Source organism: Tursiops truncatus, chromosome 15, assembly GCF_011762595.2.
Source record: "Tursiops truncatus isolate mTurTru1 chromosome 15, mTurTru1.mat.Y, whole genome shotgun sequence".
Lineage (NCBI taxonomy): Eukaryota > Metazoa > Chordata > Mammalia > Artiodactyla > Delphinidae > Tursiops > Tursiops truncatus.
In genome coordinates this window covers 69,891,245-69,909,347 of record NC_047048.1, presented here as the reverse complement: position 1 = coordinate 69,909,347, position 18,103 = coordinate 69,891,245, and the positions used below count along the sequence as shown (strand labels likewise).

The following is an 18,103-nucleotide window of genomic DNA, read 5'->3' as shown; positions in this document are numbered from 1 at the left end:
GGCCTCCAGAGCCTGGGGGAATTTGCAGCAACAAGCTGATAAAGATGGTTTTAATTAGCATATCAATTGTGCAGTATTAATCACCTACTTCCTCAGGTTTGTACTATTTATTGTACAGGAGTCAGTCTCCCATCTGGGGTCTGGTCCCTGGTGGTGTTTGCACACCTGATTAAGACTCCCAGTCCAGTGCTCTTTGTAATGAATGTCAGAGCACTTGGTATATGGCAGTCACATTATTAATACAAGAAGAGAATGTTAGAAAATGGTTCTCTGCTGTGTTTTAGACACTTCCCCTATAATCTTGTCAGTTACTGATTCGGTTTCTCTATGTCATAGTAACATGTATACAGCAGTTATTATGTACCAGGTATCATCCTGAATATTGCATATATATCCTCACTTAATCAATCCTATCAACAACCTTATGTTCTATTATTGTCATCCCCCAGTTTATATTTAGAGAAACTAAGGTCCAGAGAAGTGATGTAAAATGCCTAAAACAGATTCCCATAGTTTCCCACAATCCTTAGTATCTCAGTATTTTTTTCATGGTATCCAAAGGCCAAAAGAAATACCTAGTAGTTCTGTTTATTAAGTAGTTAGGTCCAAACAGCTACTTATAAATATTTATGTCCTAACAGCTTAGTAATTATTGGAAAAAATAGTTCACACACATTGAAAAAAATTTTATTCCATCTTAAATAAGCAGAATGACATAGTGATGGGCTGTGTGTGCCTGTTGGGCTCTGCACATCTTCTCAGAACTCAGACTCAGGTGCGACGTTGCCATCTTCATTTTTTGTTCCACTTTGGTTTTCACATGGTATTTGTTTTTTTATTACTGTAACCACTGAAAACCCAGCTTTGCAAGGATCTGGTGTCATCAGAAGGAATGTAGCACAAATTAATGTTGAAACTGTGACTACCGTGAGCTGTAGTTTGTAGATGTACGACAGATATCACTGTGTTCCTCTTGAACATTTAAGATAACCCGTGGTACCCCTGTGGGTTTGCCACAGTGCCTAGGGGTGTCTTGGCCCATAGTTTGGGAACTGTGGGCCTACAAGGGCGGGGCTAGTGAACACAAGGCCTTGAACCCAAGCACTCTTCTTCCTGAGCCCATATGTTTGGTACTAGGCTGTTTTGCTTAGTACGTCCCATCCCATAGCCCTTACTCTTTAGGAAACAGGCTTATTCATTCAGCAGATGTTTTATGAGCTGCTACTCTATCCCAGACCTTGGGCTGGCGTGGTGAAGGGACAAAGATTCATTTGCTCTAGGGCTCGTTTTTCAATCATTTTGTCATGTAGGAAAAGAATTGCAGTTCAGCTATAATAGAAGGACGTACAAAATACCACCTTATCGAGAGAGGGGTCCTGAAGGTGACATGGGGTGGTACTGATGTAACTGCCATGAAAGGTTATTTAGGCTACACCGATAGACATTTGGTTTTCGGAGTGAAGTAAGTGCTGCCCTTTTCATTCTGTGCAGATCACTCCAGAATTATGTTCAGTCTGGAGAAGAGACAAATCAGGGGTTTCAGTAGGCATCCTGTCACCTCTGAAGGCTGCTGTGGACAGAAGCAGGAGGCATGGATCAATAATAAGTCTGTGATGAAGAACTTTGGGCGGAGCAAGTACTGAGCACCCCGTCACTGGAGCTATGTAAGAAAGGGTATGCGGTAGAGACCTACTTCAGAGGGGGCTGGGGCAGCTGGCCCTTGAGGTCCTCTCCAACTCTGAAAAAGGCTGATTTTTCAAAGCTGCCTTCTCACTGTCCACACTTGTCTCCCTTGTCACTGACTCTGAGAATCCAACATGCCTGTCACTGCCCTTGAGACAGCACTGCTGTTGTCTTAGACATGGAAACTGGGGTTGGAAATTGACTTCTCTTGGCTCATTTGAAGTGCATTTGTCTGGGGTTCCCGGCAGCACCTCCTGTCTGAGGTCGAGGTGAGGGGAGGAGGGAGGAAGGGCTGCTGCCTGACATCCCTTAGAGACTGGTGGCGCTGGCCCCTTGCTGGAGGTGGAGGGTGGGCACCTGATTCCCCTCACTGCTGCCGAAGTGTCCTTGAAAATACACAGCTCACCTTGGCCCCCTCCTGCTCAGATTCCTCCAGTGGCTTCCCACTGCTTTCTGGATAAAGTCCAAACTTCCATATTCAGCACTGAGGTCCCCCGTGGCAAGGCCTCTGCCTAACTCACCAGCCTCGTCTTTCCCAGAGGTCCTGTGATCTAGTCGTATTGGGTGACTATAATTCTCTGAAGAGTCCTCTATGCCTTTGCTTATGCTGTTCCCTCTGCCTGGTTTACCCTTCCTGGTTTGTCTACTTGGTAAATCCTACTCATCTTTGTAGGTCTGCCTCAGTCCTCTCCTTTGCTGTGGAGGGCTTAAAATCATAGCCATTTATTTAATTCACAATTCTGTAGTTTGGCAGTTTGGGCTGGGCTCAGTTGGGTGGTTCTTCTGGACCAGCCTGGGCTCACTCATGAGTCTGCAGTGTGCCAGTGGGTTGACTGGGGCTGGCTGGCTTATCATGGCCTCACTGGGATGTCTGAGATGATGGACAGGTGGTCTCTCTCTGCATAGCTCTGTGTGGCCCTCATCCTCCAGGAGGGTAGCCCAGATTTCTTCACGTGGTGGATTCCAAAAGCCGACAAAGGGGACAAGCCCCACTTCTCAAGAGCTTTTCAAATCTTTGCTTATATCCTGTTTGCTAAAGTCCTGTTGGCCAAAACGAGTCACCTGACAGAGCTGAGTCAGAGTGGAAGGGGACTCAAAGTAACAGCAAGAAGGTGCACATATGGGGTGTGGAGGGGATTGTGCTTTTTTAATCTTCCACAGCTAGACAGCCTTCATGCCAAGAGGATCTGTTTGAGCTCACTGAGCTGTGAGCTCCTGGAGGCCTTGGTTTGAGATGCCTCAGTTTCCCCAGAGCTTTGCACAGAGCAGGTGCTTTGTAATTACTGGCTTCTGCTTCAATACCCATGTGGCCAACTTGAGCCTTTGGTTCAAAGGAATGACCAGAGAACCCAAGGTGAAGCTAGTTGCATGTCAGGGGAAGGAAGGACAGGCAATCTCTTACACATTTTTGCTGAGCAGCTCAGGGGTGTAATTTGTCCCAAAGAACGATCTCATCTGATTCAGCCACAGTCTGGTCTCCACCTTTAAATGTTGGGAACTGCATAAATCAGCACATTTCCCCCAAAGCAGAGTCTATATACAGCACTAACAGGCTGCTTGCCATAATTAGGCCCCAGCAGTGATTGTTTTTGCTCCCTGTGTTTTATCACCAGCCTTCCCAGGGAAGGGGAGGGATATGATCAGTGTTATGACGTTTATGTGCAACCCCAATGTTTGAGAGGCCTGGGGCAAGCGTACAATTGGAAGCTCTGGTCTGGGGCCCATCCTCTTCGCTTCCATCCCCAGCTTTGCCTTGCACCACGAGGGGTCTCCCTACACGCATATGGTCACCGTACTCTGCATTTCCCATTCCTTTCCACCTCCTTTATCCCCATGCGGATGACCTCCTTTTGGCCCTTTGAGGCTAGGGAAGCACACAGTGGGGACAGTCCACTCTTGGGAGGAAAGGCCCAAAGAAGAATTTATGCAGGTCCTGGAAGCCGGCCCAGGACATGTAGGCAGGGAATTCTGGGGACTTGGGGAACTGCAGCGTGGTCTAGGAATGGGGAGGGGTTACAGGTGGGCACATCCTCTTGGACCTCCAGATTCCTTGCCCTGTGGGCAGCAGCATTGGCCATTGGAAGGCCAGAGAAAGACCCTTCAAAGTAGAGACTCAAGGCAGGGAGGCCCTTGTAGCTGGAGTCAAAGGGTGATACTCTCTGTGTGTGCAAAGCTAGAGAGGCATGGGGATCTCGAAATCTGACCCTGTCCCACTGCTAGCAGGACTGGGCCTCCCAGAGTTCTAGGAATCACCTGAGTGGAGCCAGGCCTGTTTGGAGTTCTAGAAGCAGCAGCCGTCACTCCTGTTTGCATAGCCCTCTATTGAAATGAAAAGCTTTCACATCTGTTTCTGTGTGGTTGTCACTGCCAACCTGTGGGGTTACTAGGAGAGGGAGTCTTGTCCCCCACTGAACAGATGAGGAAGCGGAGGCTCAGGGAGGTGATGTGATGTGCTACAGATCACACACCTATCAGTTGTGGAGCTGGGCTTGAGTCACGGTGGTGGACTCCATGTGCAGTGTTCCCGCTACCGCATCTATCACTGAATTTTGGAATAGATCTTAAATGTCTCAGTCTGTATCACTCAGACCTGTAATTGTGTGAACACTCCCTTAATGATGTCAATTGATGCTGTGTCCAGTTTTTTGCTGTTACGAACAGTGTGGCAGTGAGCAACCTTGTACTGTCAATGCAGCACTAGATGTATGGGATAGAATCCCGCCACTGTTGTGGACAAAGTTCCTAAAGCTCACTTTCTCCTTTCGTATAACAGGGGTAATAATACCATCTGTGTGAGATATTGAATAAATGAATGAATGGATGATGATAATGATCGTGGCATCTGGTCTACCTGAAAATTACATGCCTTGTTCGGTGTTCTGGTTTACACACCAGGTGGGCTTTTTTGGTTAGAGGCAGCATCTCTGTACCTAACATATGCTGGGACCCCCAACAAGATTTATCCAGTTTAGGTTCAGAACGAGGGCTCTGATGAGTTCACCTAGGTCCTGTACTCTATCTACACTTGCTCTCTTGACTACTGCTTTAAATACCACCTGTATGCTGATGACTCCCAGGTTTATATCTCTAGGTTATACCCTTTTCACTGAGTTCCAGAAGCATCCATCCATCCTATTGACTCAATCTTCAAAAAAATTCCCAAGTTTTCTCCGTCTCCCCTACTATAGTTCAAGCTGTCATCATCTCTCTTGCTCTCTTCCAACTTCTCTATTGAATATTTAGCTTGTTTGCTTTAACTCTCTCTGGTTTTATGGTAAATACCTTTGAAACTGTACATTTTCCTCCACATATTGCCTTAGCCTATTGTCCCAAATTTTGATGGTAGTACTTAGTTGCCTAGTTATTATAATTACTTTATTATTCCATAGATTATTTAGAAGTATATATTTAGTTTTTCTGTTCATCTCTTCCTTCTAGAATGCACACTCCTTGAGGGCAGGGGCATTGCCTATTTTGTTGACTGCTGTATTCTCTGAACAGTGCTTGACACGTGGGTAGAGCTCAATAATGGGAGAGTTCATGAATTCATTGAGAGAACTAAATGATAGACCAGTGCTGTCCAACAGAAATGAGTATCAGCTGCAAATGTGAGCTGCATATATAATTTAAAAATTTCAAGTAGCCACATTCCAAGAGTAAAAAGGAATAAGCATAACTAATTTTAATAATACATTTTATTTAACTCACTATATTAAAATATTACCATGCAAATGATATAAAATTATTGAGATATTTCACATTCCTTTTTCATGCAAAGTCTTGGAAAATGGAAGTGTATTCTACGTTTATAGCACATTTTAAATTCCAATTGGCCAATTTTCAGGTGTTAATAGCCACATCTGGGTATTATGATCAGATGACACAGTTCTGGAAAAGGAAGACTTGTCCCAGGGTCCAGAAGAGGCTTTTCTCCCGTGGGCCATTTTTGTTGCAGGAAGGAATTCTGAATCAATAATGAATCTCAGTCCGCCTGCCAATGCAGGGGACACGGGTTCGTGCCCCGGTCCGGGAAGATCCTACATGCCGTGGAGCGGCTGGGCCCATGAGCCATGGCCGCTGAGCCTGCGCATCCGGAGCCTGTGCTCTGCAATGGGAGAGGCCACAACAGTGAGAGGCCCGCGTACCGCAAAAAAAAAAAAAAAAAAAAAAAAAGTGAATCTCAGATTTAAAACTAAACAGCTGTGATGGAATTAGAATATCAGCGTTTTGTGATCCCCAGTGAAATAGTGGATCTAGGTCATGATGGTCAATGGTTGCTGACATCACAGGAAGGGAGGCCAGTTGGCATCTCCAGCCTCCTGACAGAATACAGCGGCCCCTCCAAAGTAGACCTGACAACAGATCAAAATGGAATTTGAACAAACCTCTAGATTCAGCCCCAACTGACAGAATTTACAACTCAGAAAGTCTGAGGAACATATTAAATGATACCACAGGGATGAAACAAAATCCAGACTGTGGGAAATGTCAGGACAAGTGACCAATTTCTTTCAACAAATGAATTGCAAGTTTAAAAAAACAAAACAAAACCCAAACAAGAACCCAAAACACAACAATAAATGAAGGGGAAACCTATATAAAAAGGCTCAAAAGACACTGAACCGGGGGCTTCCCTGGTGGTGCAGTGGTTAAGAATCCACCTGCCAATGCAGAGGACATGGGTTCCATCCCTGGTCTGGGAAGATGCCACATGCCGCGGAGCAACTAAGCCCATGTGCCACAACTACTGAGCCTGTGCTCTAGAGCCCGCGAGCCACAACTACTGACCCAGTATGCCACAACTACTAAAGCCCGCACACCTAGAGCCCACGCTCATCAACAAGAGAAGCCACCACGGTGAGAAGCCCACGCACCACAACGAAGAGTAGCCCCTGCTCGCCACAACTAGAGAAAGCCCGCGTAGCAGTGAAGACCAAATGCAGCCAAAAAAAAAAAAAAACCAAAAAACCCACATTGAACCAGTTGTAACGTGTAGACTTTATCAGGATCCTGATATAGAAAAATATTTATGAATTCATGAAACAATTGATGATATGACAAATATTTGATGCCATTGAGGAATTCTATTCTTATTTGCAGAGATAATGGTATTGTTACCTTGTAAAAATACTTATTTTAGAGATACATACAGAAACATTTAGGTTGAAATGATAAGATGCCTGGGATTTGCTTGGAAATAATTTGGAAGGGGTAGGTGCGGGTGGGTAAAGAAGAAGAAGATCAACCATGAACTAGTAACTGGAGAAGTGGATGGGTATCTGAGAGTTCATGACTACAGTTCTTGCTACTTTTGCTTATGTTTGAAGTTTTCCACGATAACATGTAGAAAAAGCGGAAGTAAACAGCTGATCTACTCTTCTCCCACGCGCTTCCTGACCTCGCCACCACCTAAGGCTGAGGCTGGCTGGACTTGAGCTGTACTCCCCGGAGCCACCAGCAGGTGGCGCCGCCGCTGCTCTGCTGGCTGCTGCTCAGAGGGCCTAGAGGCACAGGGAAGCCTCCAGCCTCCAGCCTCCTCCATCCGGAGGCTGCCAGGCTACTACTCTTCCATACAAGGCGGGATGCGGGGAGAGGGGACATGGGTCCAGCGGGGATTTGCGCTTTCCAGTGTGTGTTGCAGGATGCTTCTGACCTCCATCCTTCAGGGCTGTGGTCACTCCTGATCCACTGTCATAGGCTGGGGGAGGGACCTTGTCCTGGCCTTCCGCCCTGACTCATTGAACCCAGTCTAGGCTCCTGAGCTCCACCTTGATAGGGTCCCTATCCCTTCTCCTCTGGCCTCCCCCCAACACCTGGAGGCTGCACTCCTGCTTCCACTCTGGTCAGGGATACCACCTGCTGCCCCACACTCCTGCTGCTGCCCATCCCCCATCTCCTCATCCCAGACTTCCCTTTCAGGGCTGGCCAGATGACCCCTATTTCTGGACTTGCAGGTGCAAGGCGTCCATTTGGAGGCAGAACCACATCTGTAGGCTTGGCTGTGGTATTTGGCCATGGACGAGCAATGGACCAGGAGTCAGTAACCTTTGGTCCTAGCAAAGCTTCCCTTGCGTAGGTCATGCCCCCTTTAACAAAATGCTGTGGTTGAGACTGTAGAACAGTGGCTTTCTAACTTTTTAGGGGTGTAACTTGATTTCCAGAATCCCAATATGTAAAATCAGCAGGAGTGGAGCATCCTGGCTCCCTATGGGGTAGGTTTAGTCCTCCGGCCCCCGCACCCACCCCAGGGTGAAAATCACTGGGTGTCCTCACCTTGGATTCCTTCCCTTTCTCACTGGCTATCAGCCCAAGAGTTCCTACAAATTGGTCTGAGACTCTAGTCTAAAGTCCCAGCATTCCATTCATTCATCCATCTGTCCAACATTTACCAAGCTTGAACTCTAGGCTGAACCCCCAGTGAGGAAAGTTGACCAGGATGAAGACTCTGTCTTTATGGACCCACAGCCTGGTGAGCAGACCATGCAATCTGGGGAATGCCCTACAGGCAGGTGGTCCCAAGTTCAGGCACACAGAGGAGAGGGTGACTGCCAGTTGAGGGAGCCAGGGCAGGTTTCTTGGAGGAGGTGACATTTGGGTGATCTTGAGGAAAGCCATGTAGGAAATGAGTTGGAAGGGAGGAGGAGAGTCTGGAAGACAGTGAGACACTTTCTTCATTGATGCAGTCATCTAGAGGGGAGCCCCAGAAACGACAGGGGAGAGCGATTACTGCAGACTGCGGTTTGGGTGGAGAGTGTAGATACCCCGCTTGATGCTTTGGGTGAGCATTTATCCATCAGGCCACCCACACAGATGAAGCAGCGAGTCACCACTCCTGAAGTGCCACTACAGCATGTCTGGAAGGAAATCCACTTCCCTCACAGAGTGAAATTGCCAATAATCGGTGTTGCTGAGAGCATGAATAGCTTCACGGGCCCCTGCTGCAAGACTGAATACTGAGTGTTCCTTCCAAGTGCTGGGGGCGCATTGGCAAGAGGGTGCCAAGATTTTAAAGCCCCCCCTTCTTAGGCAGAGTGCCTCCCCATCCACAAACGGAAGCTTGCTGAGATGTTAATTAAGAACAGTGTGCATAAAACTCACGGCTCCTAAGTAAACAAATATTAAGCAAGATGCTTCGCTTCTGTGTTATGGGCTCTTAAGAGATGGGAAAAATTGGGACAGAAGAGGTGGGTGGAAGATATTGAGGGGGAAGAGGAAGAAAGACTCCGACTGAGAAGAAAATAGATTCCAGGTCAGGGAGGGAGAGAAGGCAGAAAGGCAGACATATACACTTCAAAAGAAAGAGAGGAGGAGAGGCAGATGGAAGGTTCTAGCTTCTCTGCCTAGAGCTTGCTTTCTTGCTTACTTTATATTAGGTTCTCATACCTGTTAGAGACAAACGCTTTTTTTTTTTTTTAACATCTTTATTGGAGTATAATTGCTTTACACTGGTGTGTTAGTTTCCACTGTATAACAAAGTGAATCAGCTATACCTATATATATATCCCCATATCCCCTCCCTCTTGCATCTCCCTCCCATTCTTCCTATCCCACCCCTCTAGATGGTCACAAAGCACAGAGCTGACGTCCCTGTGCGATGCAGCTGCTTCCCACTAGCTATGTATTTTACATTTGGTAAAAAGAAACGAAATTGAGTTATTCGTAGTGAGGTGGATGGACCTAGAGTCTGTCATACAGAGTGAAGTAAGTCAGAAAGAGAAAAACAGATACCGTACGCTAACGCATAAATATGGAATCTAGAGCAAAACGCCTTTGTCAGCTCTGTTTTCCCTTGGGCTTTGTAGCAGGCTCATTGATGATTTGCTCACACCCCTTCGGCAGTCACCACCGCTGACCCTGTTGAGGGTCTCCTGCTGCAGGCACCGCCAGTCTCCACTCGAGGGCTCTCTCTCCTCCCTGGGTGTGTGGGCAGGCTGGAAATACTGGCGAGTTAATGCCCCTGGGAGCAGGCTTGGCAGATGGGAGTTGGAGAATGACTGCCCAGCTCCCTTTCCCCATGGGTGGGTCAGTTCAGAAGTGAGTCTACAATGTTTCCCAGAGGCCCCAGCAGGATCGAGCTCTAGTCGCTCACAGTGCTAATTGGACCCATAACATGCTATTAATTGGCTTCCATCCCTTCTCTGTCTTTCCTCCCCCCTCCCCTGCTGGTGCTTCCTGAGGTCACCTCAATAAATTACGTGTACTCGAACTCTTGTCTCAAGATTTGCTTCTGGGGGATCCTGACTCTAAAAAGGCTTTATGTATTAAACTTTGATTTTAAGGATCTCATTATCCCTCCAGAATTAGGCCAAGCCTGTCTGAGATGTGGAGTGACTAATATCCTTTCATTGTCAAGGTTTTGAATTGAGGGCTTATTTTCTTATTGCATTGTTATTTATTTATTTATTTGGTTGTACTGTGTCTTAGTTGCGGTTCGAGGGCTCCTTAGTTGCGGCACACGGGCTCTTTGGTTGTGGCATGGGAACTCTTGGTTGTGGCATGCATGTGGGATCTGGTTCCCTGACCAGGGATTGAACCCAGGCCCCCTGCATTGGAAGCGCAGTCTTAACCACTGCACCACCAGGGAAGTCCTTCTTATTGCATTTTGAAGGTCTTTTGTTGCAGAAGGACAGTTTATTTTATTTTTTATTTTTTGGCCACGCTGTGCAGCACATGGGAATGTTAGTTCCCCAACCAGGGATTGCACCCGTGCCCCTTGCATTGGAAGTGCAGAGTCTTAACCACTGCCCTGCCAGGGAAGTCCCCATGGACAGTTTAAGGAGTTACTCTGAGACTGTTTAGTCAATTTGGGCTGCTATAACAAAGTACCGTAGACTGAGCGGCTTGTAAACAACAAAAATTTATTTCCCATGTTTCCAGGAGGCTGGAATTCTGAGATTAGGGTGCCAGCTCATCGGGTTCCGGTGAGGACCCTCTTCCAGGTGGCAAAGTGCCCCCTTCTTGTTGTATCCTCACCTAGCAGAGAAAGAGCTAGCTAGCAATCTGGCCTCTTCTTACAAGGGCACTAATCCTACTCATGAGATCTCCACCCTTATGACCTCCTCACCTCACAAAGGCCCTCCCCTAATACCATCACATTGGGATTAGGGTTTCAACATATGAATTTGGGAGCAGGGACACAAACATTCAGTCCATAACAGCAACCTTAGAGTTAACGATCAGTTTACTAGAAAATACCTGATGTTTCTGTTTCCAATCCCCAGATTACATCTGGAAGCAACCCTTGAGGTCACTTGGTAAGAGATTCGATAGGGATAAGTGTACAAATATTTGACTATTTTCATCAGTCACTCATTCTTTCATCTATGAAGTAAGTTTGTGTTGAGCAAGCATGTGTCGTGTGCCAGGCATCCCTGCCCCATGAACTTGCTGTTCTGGGTAGCTTGAAATTGGATTTCATTCTTTAAAAAAAAAAACTTCCTGCTGCCTCCTCCCCTTGGATTTCTCATGGGGTTTCAGTTCACCTGACTCTTCATTCGATATTTACTGAGCACTTCCCTGCCTAACACTGTACTAGGTCCTGGGCAAACAGAAATGGATAAGGCAGGGACGGTATTTCCTGGAATCCTGGAAGCCAGAGGCTGAGATGGATATAAAACCATGGTGGGCATGTTTCTGTGATAGATGCACCTACAGAGTCAATGGGGGCATGAAGGAGAGAGGTGTTCATTCTACCTTGGGGCCTGGGAATGGTCAGGAAGTCTTCCTGGAGGAGGAGACCCATGAGCAGAGCCTGGAGCATTTTGGGGAGAGCAAAGGGTGCAGAGGAGTGGCAGCTCTGGCCAGACTGGGAACTGCAAATGGTGTAGTGAGGCCAAGTGGAGAGAGTATGGGGCCAGTTTGTTGAGGGTGGAAGAGTCTTTGGTTTTAAGATCCGGGCTGTGGTGGGAAGCAGCACTGCCCGGCGGTTAGGGCACAAGCTCTGCCTGTGGATAGACCAACATTCCCATCTCAGCTCTGCCACTTGCTTACTCAGTGGCCTTCGGCAGTGGATAGACTCTCTGAGCCTCAGTTTACTCCTCAGTATTATATTGGGATAGAAGACCTCCTGCATAGAGTCCGTGTGAGGATTAAATGAGACACCTAGCACAGCACCGAGGACTTAGCAAGTGCTAATAAAAGGAAATTATTTGTTAATGATTTGCACCAAGACATCCTGGCTGGGTTTAAGAGGACTTCGTGTCTAAAGAATTGAGAGCCCCTCCCTGGTATACATTTGCGTCAACCGATTACCTGGGCCTGAGGAACATCTTTGTAAAAGAGACTTGACAGTGCCCTGGGCAGTGAGTAACAGGAAGTGGACTAAACTGAGACAAAGGGGCACCCCCTAAATGTGGCCCTCTGTGCCCCCATAGGTGGGAAAGTTGCATCATTTCCAACATCAGCATGACCTCAGTGGTTCCAGGAATTTATCCTTTGACATCTCTGGTAGAGTCCCTGTCATCGCACTGAAGGACCCAGCCCCCCACCCCCACCCCGCCCCGGCACTGGGGAGTCACCAGCACTTTGCATTTGGGGGATGGTGTCTGTCTGGTGAGTGTGGGGACAGGCAGGACCGAGTGGCAGTACTCCAAACTTCTCACTCGCTGCAAGGCCCACGTCTCGCCCTTTTCAGAAGCATGTGCAGAGATGTTCTCGGAGGAGTTGGAGACCTCCCAACTGCCCACCCGTCCTGGTGTCGCTCTGCAAATGGGACTGGCAGATGGTCGGGGAGACCCAGTCTGCAGAGGGCCTGGAACATGCCTCTGCTTTAACAGCCTTGGGACACCCCAACCCCATGAGATTCCTTGGATCTGGGAGATGGGAGGCACCGGAGAGAGGGAGAGCTAGGACAGCCATGATTTGTGTAGATGGGGAAACTGAGACTCAGAGAGGCGAAGGGAGTAGCTCAGAGTCTCACAGCAGGTCAGTGGAGAGGCAGGCTTTTGTCTCCTTGGTCTGTTCTCTCCATGCCCCTCACAGCCACTTGTCCCCCTCACCTAAGAGATCTGCCAGCCATAAGGTATTGCCAGGATCACCCAGAAGCCCTGTCACTCACCTCAGCTGCGTGCTCCTAGTTCTGCCTCCAGAGAACAACTGTGCTCTCATTCAGCATTTGTCCATCCATCCATCCATCATCTAGTAAAAAAGCGATGATGCTGTCTCTGCCTCAGACACTTTTTGTTGTTGGCTATACAAAGGTGCATATTGGGGACGGGGGTGAATCTGGGCTCCCCATTGAAGCAGGGAGGGTCTGGAGTCACAGCTGTTCCAGTAACTATTTCTCCTTTGAGCTCTCCATAACTCCTGCATTTCCTCAGTTATTGAACCACTCGCCACCCTTTAGCAACTTGCAGTCTCTTTGACTCATAATCTTTTCTCTTTATCCTTCCCATGTGAAATTTTGCTCTCTGTCCAAGGTATTGTTGTTGCTGGGCATGATGGGGAGATCAAGGATAACTTTTGGGGCCAAGAGGTCTGGTACAGGTCTGGTTTTTCAGGGAAGATCAGAGTCACCTTCAGAAGCCACAGGCCATGGAGAAGATGGGAGGGAACCCGGGATGCTAAACATCCTACAGTGAACAAAACAGTCCCCCGCAACAGAGAATTATCCAACCCCAAATGTCAGTAGTGCTAAGGTTGAGAAACCCTGTTCTAAAATAAGGCTCTGGTCCTAACTTTACTTTGCAGCCATGCTACCCTGGCAAAGTCATTTCATTTTTCTGAGCCTCAAGGTCATGCAGAATTAATTCCAAGAATCTCTGTAGCTCTAACATTCAACCACTTTGGTCAACAGGTGTTTATTATGGACCAACTACATGCAAAATATGGTGGCATTTTCCATGCAAAGCACCTCTCCTGTGGGAGATGGCCCACTTGGCAAACACTTTGAAACGATGGTTGGGTTTTATATCATAACGTGTAACCATTGCTTTTACAACCCTACATAAATAGTACTACGTTTCCTTCCCTGCCCTTGGTGGAATTTAGAAAAACGATGCCACAGCACCATAGCTTTTAATTTTTGTTTATATGTCATAAATACATGCACTAATGAGGGCTTTTGGGGCACGAGCTTGCTAATTGGTGATGGTAACCATGGGCGTATGTGCAAACCACCGTAATCAAATTTTTCGCACTTGGTTAATTGAAGGCAACCTTTTGTTTGAAAATTAATAAAATATTTATTGCAATTAGTACTGGTCTACAATATATTGTTAATTAACAGTAGCTCTCAGTGACTAGCTGATTGAGGTAGAAAGTGCAGAGGAACCTGCAGGAATAGAATAGACGAGAGTCTTTCTCGGCCAGAAGTTTGGCTGGTGTCCTTGGTTTCTAAGCAGTCGTTGTATGAAAATTGACATCTCAGCTAGGGTGACCAACTCATCCTAGTTCGCTAGGGATTTTCCTGGTTTTAACACTGAAAGTTCCGTGTCCCTGGAAGCCCCTCGTTCCTGGGCAGCCCGTAACAGTTGTCTAAAGACATAAGTTCCTTGACATGAGGACCTGTTTGTAGAGCACCTCTCAACATGGTAACTGGCCTCTCTCAGAGCCAGCGAGGGAGAAAGTCAGAGAGAAAGCCAGCAAGTTGGAAGTCTCAGTTGTTTTGTAACCTAATCTCAGAAGGGATATCCCAGCACTTTTACTATGTTAGAATTGAGTCCCTAGGTTCAGCCCACCCTCAAGGGGAGGGGATCACACAAAGGCATGAACACCAGGAGGTAGGGTCCTCCAGGGCCATCTTGGAAGCTGCCTATCACACTGCCACAGGGCAAGTTTGCTGATTTATCCACAAGATCCCGTTTCTACTGATAAAAGCTGCTTCTGGGGGCTCTCCTGGTTTTAGTCCTGAAAATTCTGCTTCCTGGGAAAGCCTTCAGTCCCAGGCAAACCAGGACAGTTGGTCACCCCAGAATGAACAAAGTCTGCTACCTGGGTGCAATTGAATCAGGAAACCATGACATGCTAAAACCTCTTGAGCTGTTACGAGATTGTATACCTGGGTCCAAAATACTAACAGCCGAGATGCAAGATGGAGTGGCTTAGCGTCACCTGCAGACAATAAATCAGGGGCTTTAGTTTGTTCTGAGCTCAGTTAGTGTCACGGTTTGATGTGGCCCTTTATAGAAAGTGAATGCAACAGAAGCATTAATGAAAGCATTGCTAAAGGGACAAAATCACAACAGTAGGCAAAAGCTAGGACCATCGGATGATCCCTTGTCAAAATCTGGAAGGACTTTGCTCTGATTTGAAAGGATAAAGCAGGATTAGACAAAAATCTCAGTATGTGGAAAGAAACAGCAAAGAGATGGTACTAGTTGTCACAGGCAGGCGAAGGGACAAAGGGCACAGGAGTCTAATTTTACATACAAATTCTTCAGTTTATTAAGAAAAGATGTTCTTGGGGTAAATGTCTGAGACCCACCAGGAGTATCCATGTTGCTATGGCGATGCAGTTGGTCTACCAGAGGGAGGGTGGGCTACTCTCTGCAGTTGTCCACTGAAGGGGTTCCTGGGACAGAGGTGGACACAGGCCTTTTAGTGTTTTGTTTTTTTCCCGTGTGACTTTTCCAGATGTCAGTGCCTTGGGAAGTGAATCTCAAATCTGAGTGTGCATGAGAATCTGCTGGAAGACTTGTTGGAACAGATAGCTGAGCTCCACCCCCAGAGTTTCTGAGTCAGCAGGTGAGACGCAAGAATTTGCATTTCTAATAAGGTACTGGGTGACGCTGATGCTTCTGGTCCAGGAACACCTGCCCTAGGACAGTGACCCCAAAGTGAACTCGCAGTTATATTAAAGGAAATTGAAACTTATCTTGTCAACTCACATTCATGATTTTCTCCTGATTCTGTCGTCTCCACTGCAGAATCAATGGGTGTGTGTGCGTGTGCGCGGCCCACTGAGTCTACCTCCATTCTGCCGTCTCATAGCGAAAAGGCCCCTATTAAAGTCGTCTAATTGTCAGGCTTTTCCCACCAACCTCATATTCCGTTGCTGACATAATGTTAGACATAATTTTTGCTTCTGTATGATGTCTGGCATCTCTTCATCAGAACTCCCTAATAGGAGAAATACGCATGATGGGTCTTTCCTCTCCCTAAACCCTGGCTGCACACTACAACTCCTCGGGATTTAAAAATCCCAAAGTTGACCCTCCACCCAAGTGAATTAAATCAGGACCTCTGGTGGGGAGGGGGCGGGGAAGGGAAGGGGTATCACCAGTTAAAAAAAAAAACTTTCCTAGGTGATTATCATGATACTATAAAACCAGGGCTGTGAATACAGCCTCAGGCTGAGAATACGTTCTCAGAGGTGGTAAGAGGTCCCATTCAGAGATAATTCTAGACCAGAATCCCGGCTACACTTAGAATCACCTGGGGAGCTTTTATTTTATTTTAGTTTTTCATATTTTAAAAACTTTATTCTCTTCTAAAAAGTCATTTATACAATCAGGTTTTTAATATTATTATATTTTATATAGAGCTTTTACCTAGTATTTAAATTAGATTGTTTGTTTACTATTGAGTTTTTTTTTCTTTCTTTCTTTTTATTTATTTATTTATTTTTTGGTTGTGTTGCGTCTCAGTTGCGGCATGCGGGATCTTTGTTGCGGCGCACGGGCTTCTCTCTAGCTGTGACATGCGGGTTTTTTTCTCTCTCTAGTTGTGGCGTGCAGGCTCCAGAGCACATGGGCTCTGTAGTTGTGGCCCACGCGTGTAGTTGCCCCGTGGCAGGTGGGATCTTAATTCCCGGACCAGGGATCAAACCTGCGTCGACTACATTGGAAGGCGGATTCTTTACCACTGGACCACCAGGGAAGACCCTACAATCAGTTTTTAATACAACAAAAGATTTTGACCTCTAATAGACCTTATAAAGTGGTTTCCTGTGGTAACAGAAATAATATATAAGATATTCAAAAGATATGGCTTTCCTTAAGGTAAGGAACATATTCAAATTTTTTAAAATATAGAGTTATATTTCACTTATTTAGTTTACCTCAATCTATTAATAATAATTTGACCCCTACACTTAAAGGATTTCCTAGTGGTTACTTTCCAAAGTGATATGAGTTCTGGACTTTTACAAAATATTTTAAGACATATAGTAAATGTATACTTGTGTTCTGAAGTGTATTAGTACAGTATAAAGATTCAATTCATATTTTCCAGTATTTACCACTTAAGACAAACAATACTACCACAAAAATAGAACTAGACACAACTGGAATAATAAACGGGCAAATGAAATTTAAGTAAAATAGAAAATATAATCAAATGTAGAAGAAAATTGAATACATGGGGCTTTAAAAACTCACAATTCAGGCACCACTCCAGACCAGTTAATTCAGACACTCAAGGGATGGGATCCGCACATCAGTATTTTTTAATATTCCCCAGGTGACTCCAGTGTGAAGCCAAGGCTGGGAATTGCCGGCCTAGAAGTACCTCTGCATAGGACCTGTCACTGTTTCAGGCTCTCGCAGGGGATGTTAAATGCTTGGCTTGGAGCACAGGAACCATTAGGTCTTAGCCCAGCATCAAGGGGCCTCACCTCTGAGCTCAGAGACACCAGCACAGCCGAGCAGTGCCTGCTCCTTAGAAGTCTGGAGCTTCTTTCAGAAACTGAAAAGCTTCTCTTCAGCTTTATGGAGCCCTTGCTCCAAGCTTCTAAGTTTTAATAGTACCAACTTCGTCCCTTGTTTCTCCAGTTGTCACGGGGATAGCTGCTCCCTGGAGTTGCTACTTATAGAATATTTTAGTGTTCTCTTTTTGCGTTTTCAGTACCTAGTTAACACATTGATGCCCAGTTGACAGTTATTTACATTGAATTATTTCTATTAAAATAACTGGCTTTTGTCTCCTGACCGGAGGCTGACTGATACACTGAAATCTGTAGAAGAAGGAAATCTGGAACTGATGTAGGGATAATTTATGTTCTAGGACAGTAGGAAAGAGAACAAGTGTAACAGATACAATATTCAAAAAGGAAATAGAAGAAAACATTGCCAGAGTGAAGGGAGATAGCTCAAGGGTGACCAAGTGAATTTAGTGGGGATACAAAAAACTAATAGTGAGACATATGCTCTGATGAAACCATTATATTTCAAGGATAAAGAACAACTTATGAAAGTTCAGGCAGAAGAAGCCAGTTGTCCTCAAAGAAAATAAAAATCAGACGGCTTCAGCTTTTCAACTCTGACATTAGATTCTAGAAGAAAATGAAGCAATGAAGACATTTGAGGGGAAAGGATGGGGTCCATATATATATATCTGATATATCAATATTATATATATATCTGATATATCAATATTATATATCATTCATATATTCTTCTTGTGAGAAAGGGAGTGCTGAGAAAATACTGGAAGAGGTACTTCAGTCAACCAAGAGATGAATCAAAACAAAGAACTCCTGAGA

At 46.0% G+C, this 18,103-nt stretch overlaps 1 long non-coding RNA gene across 1 annotated transcript in view; it reads left to right on the top strand.

Moving 5' to 3' along the window:
* LOC141276543 (uncharacterized) overlaps window positions 1-4,442 on the top strand; it is a 44,990-nt gene extending 40,548 nt beyond the window's left edge. The window contains exon 3 of the long non-coding RNA XR_012326345.1: window positions 1,492-4,442. This is a non-coding gene — a long non-coding RNA (uncharacterized lncRNA). The remainder of the gene's footprint in view (window positions 1-1,491) is intronic.
* Window positions 4,443-18,103: the final 13,661 nt, after the last annotated feature.